Source organism: Plectropomus leopardus, chromosome 3 (genome assembly GCF_026936395.1).
Source record: "Plectropomus leopardus strain MGB_pleo_1.0 chromosome 3, ASM2693639v1, whole genome shotgun sequence".
In the NCBI taxonomy this organism is placed as follows: Eukaryota; Metazoa; Chordata; class Actinopteri; order Perciformes; family Serranidae; genus Plectropomus; species Plectropomus leopardus.
In genome coordinates this window covers 28,842,965-28,858,699 of record NC_142178.1, presented here as the reverse complement: position 1 = coordinate 28,858,699, position 15,735 = coordinate 28,842,965, and the positions used below count along the sequence as shown (strand labels likewise).

At 37.9% G+C, this 15,735-nt stretch overlaps 1 protein-coding gene across 1 annotated transcript in view; it reads left to right on the top strand.

The window, feature by feature from the left end:
* sorcs3a (sortilin related VPS10 domain containing receptor 3a) overlaps positions 1 to 15,735 on the top strand; it is a 319,849-nt gene that overhangs the window by 237,231 nt on the left and 66,883 nt on the right. The window lies entirely within an intron of this gene.

Genomic DNA, 15,735 nt, shown 5'->3' with positions numbered 1-15,735 from the left:
GCAAAATGTCAAAATTTGACCCATCCAAAAACAGCTGAAAACAGTTGAAACCACCTTAAGTAGCGTGCTAAACCATGCCATAGCATAGAAAGTTGCAAAATGGCCAAAAACACCATTGCTTAGCATGTCAAAAAAATGAATCAAAATCCAAGGCTATAGTAAGGCAAAAATGTCAAAATTTGACCCTCCCAAAACAGCTGAAAACAGTTGAAACCACCTTAAATAGCGTGCTAAAACACGCCATAGCATAGAAAGTTGCAAAACGGCCAAAAACACCATTCTTTAGGATGTCAAAAATGAATCAAAATCCAAGGCTATAGTAAGGCAAAAATGTCAAAATTTGACCCTCCAAAAACAGCTGAAAACAGTTGAAACCACCTTAAATAGCGTGCTAAAAACACGCCATAGCATAGAAAGTTGCAAAAAGCGGCCAAAAACACCATTCTTTAGGATGTCGAAAAATGACCCAAAATCCAAGGCTATAGTAAGGCAAAAATGTCAAAATTTGACCCCTCCAAAAACAGCTGAAAACAGTTGAAACCACCTTAAATAGCGTGCTAAAACACGCCATAGCATAGAAAGTTGCAAAACGGCCAAAAACACCATTCTTTAGGATGTCAAAAAATGACCCAAAATCCAAGGCTATAGTAAGGCAAAAATGTCAAAATTTGACCCCTCCAAAAACAGCTGAAAACAGTTGAAACCACCTTAAATAGCGTGCTAAAACACGCCATAGCATTGAAAGTTGCAAAAGCGGCCAAAAACACCATTCTTTAGGATGTCAAAAAATGACCCAAAATCCAAGGCTATAGTAAGGCAAAAGTGTCAAAATTTGACCCGTCCCAAAACAGCTGAAAACAGCTGAAAACCATCTTAAATAAGCGTGCCAAGACACGCCATAGCATAGAAAGTTGCAAAAGCAGCCAAAAACACCATTCTTTCGGATGTCGAAAAAATGACCCAAAATCCAAGGCTATAGTAAGGCAAAAATGTCAAAATTTGACCCATCCCAAAAACAGCTGAAAACAGTTGAAAACAACATAAAATGGTGTGCTAAAACACGCCATAGCATAGAAAGTTGCAAAAATGGCCAAAAAACACCATTGCTTAGCATGTCAAAAAAAATGAATCAAAATCCAAGGCTATAGTAAGGCAAAAATGTCAAAATTTGACCCCTCCCAAAAACACCAGAAAACAGTTGAAACCACCTTAAATGGCGTGCTAAAAACATGCCATAGCATAGAAAGTTGCAAAAATGGCCAAAAAACACCATTGCTTAGCATGTCAAAAAAAAAGAATCAAAATCCAAGGCTATAGTAAGGCAAAAATGTCAAAATTTGACCCATCCCAAAAACAGCTGAAAACAGTTGAAAACAACATAAAATGGTGTGCTAAAACACGCCATAGCATAGAAAGTTGCAAAATGGCCAAAAACACCATTGCTTAGCATGTCAAAAAATGAATCAAAATCCAAGGCTATAGTAAGGCAAAATGTCAAAATTTGACCCATCCCAAAACAGCTGAAAACAGTTGAAAACAACATAAAATGGTGTGCTAAAACACGCCATAGCATAGAAAGTTGCAAAAACGGCCAAAAACACCATTCTTTAGGATGTCGAAAAAATGACCCAAAATCCAAGGCTATAGTAAGGCAAAAATGTCAAAATTTGACCCCTCCCAAAAACAGCTGAAAACAGTTGGAAACCACCTTAAATAGCGTGCTAAAACACGCCATAGCATTGAAAGTTGCAAAAACGGCCAAAAACACCATTCTTTAGGATGTCGAAAAAATGACCCAAAATCCAAGGCTATAGTAAGGCAAAAGTGTCAAAATTTGACCCGTCCCAAAAACAGCTGAAAACAGCTGAAAACCATCTTAAATAGCGTGCCAAGACACGCCATAGCATAGAAAGTTGCAAAAGCAGCCAAAAACACCATTCTTTCGGATGTCGAAAAAATGACCCAAAATCCAAGGCTATAGTAAGGCAAAAATGTCAAAATTTGACCCATCCCAAAAACAGCTGAAAACAGTTGAAAACAACATAAAATGGTGTGCTAAAACACGCCATAGCATAGAAAGTTGCAAAAATGGCCAAAAAACACCATTGCTTAGCATGTCAAAAAAAATGAATCAAAATCCAAGGCTATAGTAAGGCAAAAATGTCAAAATTTGACCCCTCCCAAAAACAGCTGAAAACAGTTGGAAACCACCTTAAATAGCGTATAAAACACGCCATAGCATAGAAAGTTGCAAAAACGGCCAAAAACACCATTCTTTCGGATGTCGAAAAAATGACCCAAAATCCAAGGCTATAGTAAGGCAAAAATGTCAAAATTTGACCCATCCCAAAAACAGCTGAAAACAGTTGAAAACAACATAAAATGGTGTGCTAAAACACGCCATAGCATAGAAAGTTGCAAAAACGGCCAAAAACACCATTCTTTAGGATGTCAAAAAAATGACCCAAAATCCAAGGCTATAGTAAGGCAAAAATGTCAAAATTTGACCCATCCCAAAAACAGCTGAAAACAGTCGGAAACCACCTTAAATAGCGTGCTAAAACACGCCATAGCATAGAAAGTTGCAAAAACGGCCAAAAACACCATTCTTTAGGATGTCGAAAAAATGACCCAAAATCCAAGGCTATAGTAAGGCAAAAATGTCAAAATTTGACCCCTCCCAAAAACAGCTGAAAACAGTTGAAAACCACCTTAAATAGCGTGCTAAAACACGCCATAGCATAGAAAGTTGCAAAAACGGCCAAAAACACCATTCTTTAGGATGTCAAAAAAATGACCCAAAATCCAAGGCTATAGTAAGGCAAAAGTGTCAAAATTTGACCCGTCCCAAAAACAGCTGAAAACAGCTGAAAACCATCTTAAATAGCGTGCCAAGACACGCCATAGCATAGAAAGTTGCAAAAGCAGCCAAAAACACCATTCTTTCGGATGTCGAAAAAATGACCCAAAATCCAAGGCTATAGTAAGGCAAAAATGTCAAAATTTGACCCATCCCAAAAACAGCTGAAAACAGTTGAAAACAACATAAAATGGTGTGCTAAAACACGCCATAGCATAGAAAGTTGCAAAAATGGCCAAAAAACACCATTGCTTAGCATGTCAAAAAATGAATCAAAATCCAAGGCTATAGTAAGGCAAAAATGTCAAAATTTGACCCCTCCCAAAAACAGCTGAAAACAGCTGAAAACCATCTTCAATAGCGTGCCAAGACACGCCATAGCATAGAAAGTTGCAAAAGTGGCCAAAAACACCAAAATGTAGCATGTCGAAAATGACCCAAAATCCAAGGCTATAGTAAGGCAAAAATGTCAAAATTTGACCCTCCAAAAACAGCTGAAAACAGTTGAAAACCACCTTAAATAGCGTGCTAAAACACGCCATAGCATAGAAAGTTGCAAAAACGGCCAAAAACACCATTCTTTAGGATGTCGAAAAAATGACCCAAAATCCAAGGCTATAGTAAGGCAAAAATGTCAAAATTTGACCCCTCCCAAAAACAGCTGAAAACAGTTGGAAACCACCTTAAATAGCGTGCTAAAACACGCCATAGCATTGAAAGTTGCAAAAACGGCCAAAAACACCATTCTTTCGGATGTCAAAAAAATGACCCAAAATCCAAGGCTATAGTAAGGCAAAAGTGTCAAAATTTGACCCGTCCCAAAAACAGCTGAAAACAGCTGAAAACCATCTTAAATAGCGTGCCAAGACACGCCATAGCATAGAAAGTTGCAAAAGCAGCCAAAAACACCATTCTTTCGGATGTCGAAAAAATGACCCAAAATCCAAGGCTATAGTAAGGCAAAAATGTCAAAATTTGACCCATCCCAAAAACAGCTGAAAACAGTTGAAAACAACATAAAATGGTGTGCTAAAACACGCCATAGCATAGAAAGTTGCAAAAATGGCCAAAAACACCATTGCTTAGCATGTCAAAAAAATGAATCAAAATCCAAGGCTATAGTAAGGCAAAAATGTCAAAATTTGACCCATCCCAAAAACAGCTGAAAACAGTTGGAAACCACCTTAAGTAGCGTGCTAAAACATGCCATAGCATAGAAAGTTGCAAAAATGGCCAAAAAACACCATTGCTTAGCATGTCAAAAAAAAAGAATCAAAATCCAAGGCTATAGTAAGGCAAAAATGTCAAAATTTGACCCATCCCAAAAACAGCTGAAAACAGTTGAAAACAACATAAAATGGTGTGCTAAAACACGCCATAGCATAGAAAGTTGCAAAAACGGCCAAAAACACCATTCTTTAGGATGTCGAAAAAATGACCCAAAATCCAAGGCTATAGTAAGGCAAAAATGTCAAAATTTGACCCCTCCCAAAAACAGCTGAAAACAGTTGGAAACCACCTTAAATAGCGTGCTAAAACACGCCATAGCATTGAAAGTTGCAAAAACGGCCAAAAACACCATTCTTCGGATGTCAAAAAATGACCCAAAATCAAGGCTATAGTAAGGCAAAAGTGTCAAAATTTGACCCATCCCAAAACAGCTGAAAACAGCTGAAAACCATCTTAAATAAGCGTGCCAAAGACACGCCATAGCATAGAAAGTTGCAAAAGCAGCCAAAAACACCATTCTTTTCGGATGTCGAAAAAATGACCCAAAATCCAAGGCTATAGTAAGGCAAAAATGTCAAAATTTGACCCATCCCAAAAACAGCTGAAAACAGTTGAAAACAACATAAAATGGTGTGCTAAAACACGCCATAGCATAGAAAGTTGCAAAAATGGCCAAAAAACACCATTGCTTAGCATGTCAAAAAAAATGAATCAAAATCCAAGGCTATAGTAAGGCAAAAATGTCAAAATTTGACCCCTCCCAAAAACAGCTGAAAACAGTCGGAAACCACCTTAAATAGCGTGCTAAAACACGCCATAGCATAGAAAGTTGCAAAAACGGCCAAAAACACCATTCTTTCGGATGTCGAAAAAATGACCCAAAATCCAAGGCTATAGTAAGGCAAAAATGTCAAAATTTGACCCATCCAAAAACAGCTGAAAACAGTTGAAAACAACATAAAATGGTGTGCTAAAACACGCCATAGCATAGAAAGTTGCAAAAACGGCCAAAAACACCATTCTTTAGGATGTCAAAAAAATGACCCAAAATCCAAGGCTATAGTAAGGCAAAAATGTCAAAATTTGACCCATCCCAAAAACAGCTGAAAACAGTCGAAAACCACCTTAAATAGCGTGCTAAAACACGCCATAGCATAGAAAGTTGCAAAAACGGCCAAAAACACCATTCTTTAGGATGTCGAAAAAATGACCCAAAATCCAAGGCTATAGTAAGGCAAAAATGTCAAAATTTGACCCCTCCCAAAAACAGCTGAAAACAGTTGAAAACCACCTTAAATAGCGTGCTAAAACACGCCATAGCATAGAAAGTTGCAAAAACGGCCAAAAACACCATTCTTTAGGATGTCAAAAAAAATGAATCAAAATCCAAGGCTATAGTAAGGCAAAAGTGTCAAAATTTGACCCGTCCCAAAAACAGCTGAAAACAGCTGAAAACCATCTTAAATAGCGTGCCAAGACACGCCATAGCATAGAAAGTTGCAAAAGCAGCCAAAAACACCATTCTTTCGGATGTCAAAAAAATGACCCAAAATCCAAGGCTATAGTAAGGCAAAATGTCAAAATTTGACCCATCCAAAAACAGCTGAAAACAGTTGAAAACAACATAAAATGGTGTGCTAAAACACGCCATAGCATAGAAAGTTGCAAAAATGGCCAAAAAACACCATTGCTTAGCATGTCAAAAAAAATGAATCAAAATCCAAGGCTATAGTAAGGCAAAAATGTCAAAATTTGACCCCTCCCAAAAACAGCTGAAAACAGCTGAAAACCATCTTCAATAGCGTGCCAAGACACGCCATAGCATAGAAAGTTGCAAAAGCGGCCAAAAACACCAAAATGTAGCATGTCGAAAAAATGACCCAAAATCCAAGGCTATAGTAAGGCAAAAATGTCAAAATTTGACCCCTCCCAAAAACAGCTGAAAACAGTTGGAAACCACCTTAAATAGCGTGCTAAAACACGCCATAGCATAGAAAGTTGCAAAAACGGCCAAAAACACCATTCTTTAGGATGTCGAAAAAATGACCCAAAATCCAAGGCTATAGTAAGGCAAAAATGTCAAAATTTGACCCCTCCCAAAAACAGCTGAAAACAGTTGGAAACCACCTTAAATAGCGTGCTAAAAACACGCCATAGCATTGAAAGTTGCAAAACGGCCAAAAACACCATTCTTCGGATGTCAAAAAATGACCCAAAATCCAAGGCTATAGTAAAGGCAAAAGTGTCAAAATTTGACCAGTCCCAAAAACAGCTGAAAACAGTTGAAAACCATCTTAAATAGCGTGCCAAGACACGCCATAGCATAGAAAGTTGCAAAAGCAGCCAAAAACACCATTCTTTCGGATGTCGAAAAAATGACCCAAAATCCAAGGCTATAGTAAGGCAAAAATGTCAAAATTTGACCCATCCCAAAAACAGCTGAAAACAGTTGAAAACAACATAAAATGGTGTGCTAAAACACGCCATAGCATAGAAAGTTGCAAAATGGCCAAAAACACCATTGCTTAGCATGTCAAAAAAATGAATCAAAATCCAAGGCTATAGTAAGGCAAAAATGTCAAAATTTGACCCATCCCAAAAACAGCTGAAAACAGTTGGAAACCACCTTAAGTAGCGTGCTAAAACATGCCATAGCATAGAAAGTTGCAAAAATGGCCAAACAACACCATTGCTTAGCATGTCAAAAAATGAATCAAAATCCAAGGCTATAGTAAGGCAAAATGTCAAAATTTGACCCATCCAAAAACAGCTGAAAACAGTTGAAAACAACATAAAATGGTGTGCTAAAACACGCCATAGCATAGAAAGTTGCAAAACGGCCAAAAACACCATTCTTTAGGATGTCGAAAAATGACCCAAAATCCAAGGCTATAGTAAGGCAAAATGTCAAAATTTGACCCCTCCAAAAACAGCTGAAAACAGTTGGAAACCACCTTAAATAGCGTGCTAAAACACGCCATAGCATTGAAAGTTGCAAAACGGCCAAAAACACCATTCTTTAGGATGTCAAAAATGACCCAAAATCCAAGGCTATAGTAAGACAAAAGTGTCAAAATTTGACCCGTCCCAAAAACAGCTGAAAACAGCTGAAAACCATCTTAAATAGCGTGCCAAGACACGCCATAGCATAGAAAGTTGCAAAAGCAGCCAAAAACACCATTCTTTCGGATGTCGAAAAAATGACCCAAAATCCAAGGCTATAGTAAGGCAAAAATGTCAAAATTTGACCCATCCCAAAAACAGCTGAAAACAGTTGAAAACAACATAAAATGGTGTGCTAAACACGCCATAGCATAGAAAGTTGCAAAATGGCCAAAAAACACCATTGCTTAGCATGTCAAAAAAAAATGAATCAAAATCCAAGGCTATAGTAAGGCAAAAATGTCAAAATTTGACCCTCCAAAAACAGCTGAAAACAGTCGGAAACCACCTTAAATAGCGTGCTAAACACGCCATAGCATAGAAAGTTGCAAAAACGGCCAAAAACACCATTCTTTAGGATGTCAAAAAAAATGACCCAAAATCCAAGGCTATAGTAAGGCAAAAATGTCAAAATTTGACCCATCCCAAAAACAGCTGAAAACAGTTGAAAACAACATAAAATAGTGTGCTAAAACACGCCATAGCATAGAAAGTTGCAAAACGGCCAAAAACACCATTCTTTAGGATGTCAAAAAATGACCCAAAATCCAAGGCTATAGTAAGGCAAAAATGTCAAAATTTGACACCTCCCAAAAACAGCTGAAAACAGTTGGAAACCACCTTAAATAGCGTGCTAAAACACGCCATAGCATAGAAAGTTGCAAAAACGGCCAAAAACACCATTCTTTAGGATGTCGAAAAAATGACCCAAAATCCAAGGCTATAGTAAGGCAAAAATGTCAAAATTTGACCCCTCCCAAAAACAGCTGAAAACAGTTGAAAACCACCTTAAATAGCGTGCTAAAACACACCATAGCATAGAAAGTTGCAAAACGGCCAAAACACCATTCTTTAGGATGTCAAAAAATGACCCAAAATCCAAGGCTATAGTAAGGCAAAAGTGTCAAAATTTGACCCCTCCAAAAACAGCTGAAAACAGCTGAAAACCATCTTAAATAGCGTGCCAAGACACGCCATAGCATAGAAAGTTGCAAAAGCAGCCAAAAACACCATTCTTTCGGATGTCGAAAAAATGACCCAAAATCCAAGGCTATAGTAAGGCAAAAATGTCAAAATTTGACCCCTCCCAAAAACAGCTGAAAACAGTTGAAAACAACATAAAATGGTGTGCTAAACACGCCATAGCATAGAAAGTTGCAAAATGGCCAAAAACACCATTGCTTAGCATGTCAAAAAATGAATCAAAATCCAAGGCTATAGTAAGGCAAAAATGTCAAAATTTGACCCTCCCAAAAACAGCTGAAAACAGCTGAAAACCATCTTCAATAGCGTGCCAAGACACGCCATAGCATAGAAAGTTGCAAAAGTGGCCAAAAACACCAAAATGTAGCATGTCGAAAAAATGACCCAAAATCCAAGGCTATAGTAAGGCAAAAATGTCAAAATTTGACCCCTCCCAAAAACAGCTGAAAACAGTTGGAAACCACCTTAAATAGCGTGCTAAAACACGCCATAGCATAGAAAGTTGCAAAACGGCCAAAAACACCATTCTTTAGGATGTCGAAAAAAATGACCCAAAATCCAAGGCTATAGTAAGGCAAAAATGTCAAAATTTGACCCCTCCCAAAAACAGCTGAAAACAGTTGGAAACCACCTTAAATAGCGTGCTAAAACACGCCATAGCATTGAAAGTTGCAAAAACGGCCAAAAACACCATTCTTTCGGATGTCAAAAAAATGACCCAAAATCCAAGGCTATAGTAAGGCAAAAGTGTCAAAATTTGACCTCCCAAAAACAGCTGAAAACAGCTGAAAACCATCTTAAATAGCGTGCCAAGACACGCCATAGCATAGAAAGTTGCAAAAGCAGCCAAAAACACCATTCTTCGGATGTCGAAAAAAAATGACCCAAAATCCAAGGCTATAGTAAGGCAAAAATGTCAAAATTTGACCCATCCCAAAAACAGCTGAAAACAGTTGAAAACAACATAAAATGGTGTGCTAAAACACGCCATAGCATAGAAAGTTGCAAAAATGGCCAAAAAACACCATTGCTTAGCATGTCAAAAAAAATGAATCAAAATCCAAGGCTATAGTAAGGCAAAAATGTCAAAATTTGACCCATCCCAAAAACAGCTGAAAACAGTTGAAACCACCTTAAATAGCGTGCTAAAACATGCCATAGCATAGAAAGTTGCAAAATGGCCAAAAAACACCATTGCTTAGCATGTCAAAAAAAAAGAATCAAAATCCAAGGCTATAGTAAGGCAAAAATGTCAAAATTTGACCCATCCCAAAAACAGCTGAAAACAGTTGAAAACAACATAAAATGGTGTGCTAAAACACGCCATAGCATAGAAAGTTGCAAAAACGGCCAAAAACACCATTCTTTAGGATGTCGAAAAAATGACCCAAAATCCAAAGCTATAGTAAGGCAAAAATGTCAAAATTTGACCCTCCCAAAAACAGCTGAAAACAGTTGGAAACCACCTTAAATAGCGTGCTAAAACACGCCATAGCATTGAAAGTTGCAAAAACGGCCAAAAACACCATTCTTTAGGATGTCAAAAAAATGACCCAAAATCCAAGGCTATAGTAAGGCAAAAGTGTCAAAATTTGACCCGTCCCAAAAACAGCTGAAAACAGCTGAAAACCATCTTAAATAGCGTGCCAAGACACGCCATAGCATAGAAAGTTGCAAAAGCAGCCAAAAACACCATTCTTCGGATGTCAAAAAATGACCCAAAATCCAAAGGCTATAGTAAAGGCAAAATGTCAAAATTTGACCCCTCCCAAAAACAGCTGAAAACAGTTGAAAACAACATAAAATGGTGTGCTAAAACACGCCATAGCATAGAAAGTTGCAAAAATGGCCAAAAAACACCATTGCTTAGCATGTCAAAAAAAATGAATCAAAATCCAAGGCTATAGTAAGGCAAAAATGTCAAAATTTGACCCCTCCCAAAAACAGCTGAAAACAGTCGGAAACCACCTTAAATAGCGTGCTAAAACACGCCATAGCATAGAAAGTTGCAAAAACGGCCAAAAACACCATTCTTTAGGATGTCAAAAAATGACCCAAAATCCAAGGCTATAGTAAGGCAAAAATGTCAAAATTTGACCCATCCCAAAAACAGCTGAAAACAGTTGAAAACAACATAAAATGGTGTGCTAAAACACGCCATAGCATAGAAAGTTGCAAAATGGCCAAAAACACCATTCTTTAGGATGTCAAAAAATGACCCAAAATCCAAGGCTATAGTAAGGCAAAATGTCAAAATTTGACCCATCCTAAAAACAGCTGAAAACAGTTGAAACCACCTTAAATAGCGTGCTAAAAACACGCCATAGCATAGAAAGTTGCAAAACGGCCAAAAACACCATTCTTTAGGATGTCGAAAAAATGACCCAAAATCCAAGGCTATAGTAAGGCAAAATGTCAAAATTTGACCCTCCCAAAAACAGCTGAAAACAGTTGAAAACCATCTTAAATAGCGTGCTAAAACACGCCATAGCATAGAAAGTTGCAAAAGCGGCCAAAAACACCATTCTTTAGGATGTCAAAAAATGACCCAAAATCCAAGGCTATAGTAAGGCAAAAGTGTCAAAATTTGACCCATCCCAAAAACAGCTGAAAACAGTTGAAAACCATCTTAAATAAGCGTGCCAAGACACGCCATAGCATAGAAAGTTGCAAAAGCAGCCAAAAACACCATTCTTTAGGATGTCAAAAATGACCCAAAATCCCAGGATATAGTAAGGCAAAAATGTCAACATTTGACCCATCCCAAAAACAGCTGAAAACAGTTGAAAACAACATAAAATGGTGTGCTAAAACACGCCATAGCATAGAAAGTTGCAAAAATGGCCAAAAAACACCATTGCTTAGCATGTCAAAAAAAATGAATCAAAATCCAAGGCTATAGTAAGGCAAAAATGTCAAAATTTGACCCCTCCCAAAAACAGCTGAAAACAGTTGGAAACCACCTTACATAGCGTGCATAAAACACGCCATAGCATAGAAAGTTGCAAAACGGCCAAAAACACCATTCTTTAGGATGTCGAAAAAATGAACCAAAATCCAAGGCTATAGTAAGGCAAAATGTCAAAATTTGACCTCCCAAAAACAGCTGAAAACAGTTGGAAACCACCTTAAATAGCGTGCTAAAACACGCCATAGCATAGAAAGTTGCAAAACGGCCAAAAACACCATTCTTTAGGATGTCAAAAAATGACCCAAAATCCAAGGCTATAGTAAGGCAAAATGTCAAAATTTGACCCCTCCCAAAAACAGCTGAAAACAGTTGGAAACCACCTTAAATAGCGTGCTAAAACACGCCATAGCATTGAAAGTTGCAAAAACGGCCAAAAACACCATTCTTTAGGATGTCAAAAAAATGACCCAAAATCCAAGGCTATAGTAAGGCAAAAGTGTCAAAATTTGACCCCTCCCAAAAACAGCTGAAAACAGCTGAAAACCATCTTAAATAGCGTGCTAAAACACGCCATAGCATAGAAAGTTGCAAAAGCAGCCAAAAACACCATTCTTTCGGATGTCGAAAAAATGACCCAAAATCCAAGGCTATAGTAAGGCAAAAATGTCAAAATTTGACCCATCCCAAAACAGCTGAAAACAGTTGGAAACAACATAAAATGGTGTGCTAAAGCAAGCCATAGCATAGAAAGTTGCAAAAATGGCCAAAAACACCATTGCTTAGCATGTCAAAAAATGAATCAAAATCCAAGGCTATAGTAAGGCAAAAATGTCAAAATTTGACCCATCCAAAAACAGCTGAAAACAGTTGGAAACCACCTTTAAGTAGCGTGCTAAACCACGCCATAGCATAGAAAGTTGCAAAACGGCCAAAACACCATTCTTTAGCATGTCAAAAAATGAATCAAAATCCAAGGCTATAGTAAGGCAAAAATGTCAAAATTTGACCCCTCCCAAAAACAGCTGAAAACAGTTGGAAACCACCTTAAGTAGCGTGCTAAACCACGCCATAGCATAGAAAAGTTGCAAAACGGCCAAAAACACCATTGCTTAGCATGTCAAAAAAAATGAATCAAAATCCAAGGCTATAGTAAGGCAAAAATGTCAAAATTTGACCCCTCCCAAAAACAGCTGAAAACAGTCGGAAACCACCTTAAATAGCGTGCTAAAACACGCCATAGCATAGAAAGTTGCAAAAACGGCCAAAAACACCATTCTTTAGGATGTCGAAAAAATGACCCAAAATCCAAGGCTATAGTAAGGCAAAAATGTCAAAATTTGACCCCTCCCAAAAACAGCTGAAAACAGTTGGAAACCACCTTAAATAGCGTGCTAAAACACGCCATAGCATAGAAAGTTGCAAAAACGGCCAAAAACACCATTCTTTAGGATGTCGAAAAAATGACCCAAAATCCAAGGCTATAGTAAGGCAAAAATGTCAAAATTTGACCCCTCCCAAAAACAGCTGAAAACAGTTGGAAACCACCTTAAATAGCGTATAAACACGCCATAGCATTGAAAGTTGCAAAAACGGCCAAAAACACCATTCTTTAGGATGTCAAAAAAATGACCCAAAATCCAAGGCTATAGTAAGGCAAAAGTGTCAAAATTTGACCCGTCCCAAAAACAGCTGAAAACAGCTGAAAACCATCTTAAATAGCGTGCCAAGACACGCCATAGCATAGAAAGTTGCAAAAGCAGCCAAAAACACCATTCTTTCGGATGTCGAAAAAATGACCCAAAATCCAAGGCTATAGTAAGGCAAAAATGTCAAAATTTGACCCATCCCAAAAACAGCTGAAAACAGTTGAAAACAACATAAAATGGTGTGCTAAAACACGCCATAGCATAGAAAGTTGCAAAAATGGCCAAAAAACACCATTGCTTAGCATGTCAAAAAAAATGAATCAAAATCCAAGGCTATAGTAAGGCAAAAATGTCAAAATTTGACCCCTCCCAAAAACAGCTGAAAACAGTTGGAAACCACCTTAAGTAGCGTGCTAAACCACGCCATAGCATAGAAAGTTGCAAAAACGGCCAAAAAACACCATTGCTTAGCATGTCAAAAAAAATGAATCAAAATCCAAGGCTATAGTAAGGCAAAAATGTCAAAATTTGACCCCTCCCAAAAACAGCTGAAAACAGTTGGAAACCACCTTAAGTAGCGTGCTAAACCACGCCATAGCATAGAAAGTTGCAAAAACGGCCAAAAAACACCATTGCTTAGCATGTCAAAAAAAATGAATCAAAATCCAAGGCTATAGTAAGGCAAAAATGTCAAAATTTGACCCCTCCCAAAAACAGCTGAAAACAGTCGGAAACCACCTTAAATAGCGTGCTAAAACACGCCATAGCATAGAAAGTTGCAAAAACGGCCAAAAACACCATTCTTTAGGATGTCGAAAAAATGACCCAAAATCCAAGGCTATAGTAAGGCAAAAATGTCAAAATTTGACCCCTCCCAAAAACAGCTGAAAACAGTTGGAAACCACCTTAAATAGCGTGCTAAACCACGCCATAGCATAGAAAGTTGCAAAAACGGCCAAAAACACCATTCTTTCGGATGTCAAAAAAATGACCCAAAATCCAAGGCTATAGTAAGGCAAAAGTGTCAAAATTTGACCCGTCCCAAAAACAGCTGAAAACAGCTGAAAACCATCTTAAATAGCGTGCCAAGACACGCCATAGCATAGAAAGTTGCAAAAGCAGCCAAAAACACCATTCTTTCGGATGTCGAAAAAATGACCCAAAATCCAAGGCTATAGTAAGGCAAAAATGTCAAAATTTGACCCATCCCAAAAACAGCTGAAAACAGTTGAAAACAACATAAAATGGTGTGCTAAAACACGCCATAGCATAGAAAGTTGCAAAAATGGCCAAAAAACACCATTGCTTAGCATGTCAAAAAAAATGAATCAAAATCCAAGGCTATAGTAAGGCAAAAATGTCAAAATTTGACCCCTCCCAAAAACAGCTGAAAACAGTTGGAAACCACCTTAAGTAGCGTGCTAAACCACGCCATAGCATAGAAAGTTGCAAAAACGGCCAAAAAACACCATTGCTTAGCATGTCAAAAAATGAAACAAAATCCAAGGCTATAGTAAGGCAAAAATGTCAAAATTTGACCCCTCCCAAAAACAGCTGAAAACAGTCGGAAACCACCTTAAATAGCGTGCTAAAACACGCCATAGCATAGAAAGTTGCAAAAACGGCCAAAAACACCATTCTTTAGGATGTCGAAAAAATGACCCAAAATCCAAGGCTATAGTAAGGCAAAAATGTCAAAATTTGACCCATCCCAAAAACAGCTGAAAACAGTTGGAAACCACCTTAAATAGCGTGCTAAAACACGCCATAGCATAGAAAGTTGCAAAAACGGCCAAAAACACCATTCTTTAGGATGTCGAAAAAATGACCCAAAATCCAAGGCTATAGTAAGGCAAAAATGTCAAAATTTGACCCCTCCCAAAAACAGCTGAAAACAGTTGGAAACCACCTTAAGTAGCGTGCTTAAACATGCCATAGCATAGAAAGTTGCAAAAATGGCCAAACAACACCATTGCTTAGCATGTCAAAAAAATGAATCAAAATCCAAGGCTATAGTAAGGCAAAAATGTCAAAATTTGACCCCTCCCAAAAACAGCTGAAAACAGTTGGAAACCACCTTAAGTAGCGTGGTAAACCACGCCATAGCATAGAAAGTTGCAAAAACGGCCAAAAAACACCATTCTTTCAGATGTCGAAAAAATGACCCAAAATCCAAGGCTATAGTAAGGCAAAAATGTCAAAATTTGACCCCTCCCAAAAACAGCTGAAAACAGTTGGAAACCACCTTAAATAGCGTGCTAAAACACGCCATAGCATAGAAAGTTGCAAAAACGGCCAAAAACACCATTCTTTAGGATGTCAAAAAAATGACCCAAAATCCAAGGCTATAGTAAGGCAAAAGTGTCAAAATTTGACCCGTCCCAAAAACAGCTGAAAACAGCTGAAAACCATCTTAAATAGCGTGCCAAGACACGCCATAGCATAGAAAGTTGCAAAAGCAGCCAAAAACACCATTCTTTCGGATGTCGAAAAAATGACCCAAAATCCAAGGCTATAGTAAGGCAAAAATGTCAAAATTTGACCCATCCCAAAAACAGCTGAAAACAGTTGAAAACAACATAAAATGGTGTGCTAAAACACGCCATAGCATAGAAAGTTGCAAAAATGGCCAAAAAACACCATTGCTTAGCATGTCAAAAAAAGTGAATCAAAATCCAAGGCTATAGTAAGGCAAAAATGTCAAAATTTGACCCCTCCCAAAAACAGCTGAAAACAGTTGGAAACCACCTTAAGTAGCGTGCTAAAACACGCCATAGCATAGAAAGTTGCAAAATGGCCAAACAACACCATTGCTTAGCATGTCAAAAAATGAATCAAAATCCAAGGCTATAGTAAGGCAAAAGTGTCAAAATTTGACCCATCCCAAAAACAGCTGAAAACAGTTGGAAACCACCTTAAATAGCGTGCCAAGACACGCCATA